This window comes from Etheostoma spectabile, chromosome 21 (genome assembly GCF_008692095.1).
Source record: "Etheostoma spectabile isolate EspeVRDwgs_2016 chromosome 21, UIUC_Espe_1.0, whole genome shotgun sequence".
NCBI classification, from domain to species: Eukaryota; Metazoa; Chordata; class Actinopteri; order Perciformes; family Percidae; genus Etheostoma; species Etheostoma spectabile.
This window is the reverse complement of record NC_045753.1, coordinates 17,369,752-17,372,628: the sequence shown is the minus strand read 5'-3', so window position 1 is coordinate 17,372,628 and position 2,877 is coordinate 17,369,752. Positions and strand designations below refer to the sequence as shown.

The following is a 2,877-nucleotide window of genomic DNA, read 5'->3' as shown; positions in this document are numbered from 1 at the left end:
CCAAAATATTCATTAATGGAACATTTTAAACCTCATAAATGATTATCTTTAACATCTTTGGCAGATAGATCTTTAATCATACTTTGGCAGACTGTGTATTCATTTACATACAGTAAGATTTTTTAAAGGGCAAAGGGCACACAAATAAATAAATAAACGAAAGCACAAGCCTCTGCTATAAAACAGCTCAATTTTTCTCCATCTCCCCATTATCATGCAAATGACATTGCTGGTTACAACTGCATGTCTTTGTAGTGGTAAAGTGTTAATTTAAGTTCAAAGGCTGTGGCAGTATTCTACAGGGAGAGAGATGGAGGGTAAGATGGAGATGGAGGGGAGATGGAGGGGAGAGGAGGGGCGCTGAGTGGTTTAGCCTGGCTCAGCCTAGCTCTGACCTGGCTCTTTCTGTTTCTATTGTCTCCATGGCAAACATAATTAGGATTAGAGAGTTTTCTGCACAAAGCTAGGTGTACCTTTAAAATCAAAAAGAAGGCAACAGTGCTGTTATAGGTTTAAAAAGGTAAACTGGCTTTCCTGTACCTCCTTACTTGTTCCAGAGGAGTCAGTCAGGTTCCATCCCGAGCATTTTTTTTGTCTGTTCAATGACAGCAAGCAGGGCTCGAGGAGGGAAATGCAAGTTATGAAACAGCTTCTTGGTTACTGGGATTCAGAACTGCTTTAATGACAGATGTTAAACAACACTGACAAGAGATTACAAGTATTCTTCATAGTTTCGGGAACCGCTCAGAGTCTGTAGGAAACTAAACGAACTGAAGATCCTGGTCGACAGGAGAAATGAGTCATACCGCATTACGGATGGACGCAAACAAATAAAAGATGGTCATTCATACAGACAATTCAACATAGCCTTTTACACCAAGCCCTCCAGCTCCATCTCAACCACAGGGGGAAACATCCACATGCACACAAACATCTATGTCGGCTATGTATGGCTGCAGCCCCTGTGACTTCCTCAAATAATGGGGGGCCATTGTAATTTTTTTGCGAGCACAAACACCATTAAAATGGTCGAAGGCGCTGATGGGGGCCAAAGAAAAGACAGATAAAGGGCAGAGGAGAGAAAGAAAGCCATTCTTCTAGGACTGGTGGCGTGTACAAACGGAGAACATGGCTCCTCTTTTAACAGTTGTACACTAGAGTATGTGTGCTGGGTGGGGTGGGGGGGCACATGCAGCAGTGCATGTGTGCTTTTGTATGTGTGCTAAATCAAACAGTAGAAGATTCATTGTAGTTCTCAAACAGTGCCATTGTGGGTTTTTCTTGGGTGGCTGTTGTTGCAGGGCCTCCTTTAATGCATACGTGTGTATGTGTGTGTGTGTGTGTGTGTGTGTGTGTGTGTGTTTGTGTGGGGGGTGGCAGCATCATGGACACTCCTGGAGATGAAGCACCCACCCTCCCATTGTGATCCTACCACTGGAGCTGTTTATCCCGTTTAAGGCCCACCCTTCGCCAGGGGACAGACAGCTCAAACGGCGCTTGTCACAATCCCTTGTCGTCTTAAATGGCTGACAAACGACAAACATCAGGCTTTTTGTAATGGTGGTGCAATACAAACGTTCCATGAGAAACCTTCCTTAAAAACAAAAAAAACCCTTTTATGTCAACCTAGAAAGGACCAGGGAGAACAGGAATGACTGGCTGAGCTGGGCACAAGGGATGTTAGCGAGACACACTGACGCCAGATGGAGGTGTAGAGGATAATTCCTCTGGAAAATAATTTCCGCTGATGATACAAGAAACCAACACCATTGCTATATGATCACTCGTGTTATCATTACCGTATCAAGCGAGGCACAGTGGAGCGAGGATCTGAATGTGATTTGAGCGGTAATGTTTCAGCTCTCCCAGGACAGCCATGCTGAAGACGTGGTTGGTGTAGAAAATGCAGAGGGACACCCAAAGACCAGCTCCTCTCTGTGGCAAACAGAAGGCAGGGAGAGCTTCAAAATCACTTTTCAGACATCAAATAATTAATTGCTCTCCCCACTTGCTCGCTTCCCCCGTTTCTCTCCTGGTGTCTGTATGGAAGACAGTGCTCCAATCACTTAAGGAGGGTTAACACCCATCTAAATTAAATATTAAAAGGTGTCTGTACCTGCTCCTATTGTTGCCCCTTGGAATAAGATATAACCTATTTTTGACAAGTTTTCATCCTCAGCCTTCTGCGGTGAGACGCTTGTCGAAAACCAAATCAGTGAATGGGGGGAGTGGTAGTGGGGCGTGGGGGGTACTGATGAATAATCTAGTTCATATTCCAACGACACCCGCCGCTCAGAGGGAGAGAAAGAAAGGGATGAAGAGAGGGAGAGAGATGGACAGAGAAGGAAGATAAAAGCTCGGGGGGAAGCGAGGGATGAGTAAAGAGAAAAAACAAGGAGAAAAAGAGAAGAAAAAAATGGAGTGGCAGATGATAGCCAACATCTTCCAAGATATCACATGACAGTGCTCCTGTTTAAATAATAAAACAGTACGGGGGCTCTAAACAAATCGTTATCTTCCCACCTCCATGCATCCTGCCTTCCCTCTGCCCCTCCCTCCATTTCCCCGCTTTTAAAAACTTGTTTTAATGCCATTTCTTAATGAACATAATAGCTCAGCGCTAATAATGAAAAGAAAATAAAAACATCTTAAAACGTGGAGGGGCCCCCGAGTTGTCGCCGGCGCTCAATTATTTCCTTGTCAAGTGGGTCTGTTTTTAATGAGGCCCTGTGGGACTGACGTCTGTCAGTCAGCCCTGACTTTTTGACACCATTACAACTTCAAATAGAAGCCGCCGCCACGCTGCCTTCCACCGCTCACTCGCTAGCTACTGCTCCGCTCATCTGACAGGCGGGGGGGGGGGACCGGGAGTAGGAG

At 45.3% G+C, this 2,877-nt stretch overlaps 1 protein-coding gene across 4 annotated transcripts in view; it reads right to left on the bottom strand.

The window, feature by feature from the left end:
- Window positions 1-705: 705 nt before the first annotated feature.
- vti1a (vesicle transport through interaction with t-SNAREs 1A) overlaps window positions 706-2,877 on the bottom strand; it is a 117,180-nt gene continuing 115,008 nt past the window's right edge. For all 4 annotated transcript variants that reach the window (XM_032503124.1, XM_032503125.1, XM_032503120.1 and 1 more), the window contains one exon: window positions 706-2,877. This exon is cut by the window's right edge and continues 2,491 nt beyond it. The gene's annotated coding sequence lies outside the window, so the exon portion shown is untranslated.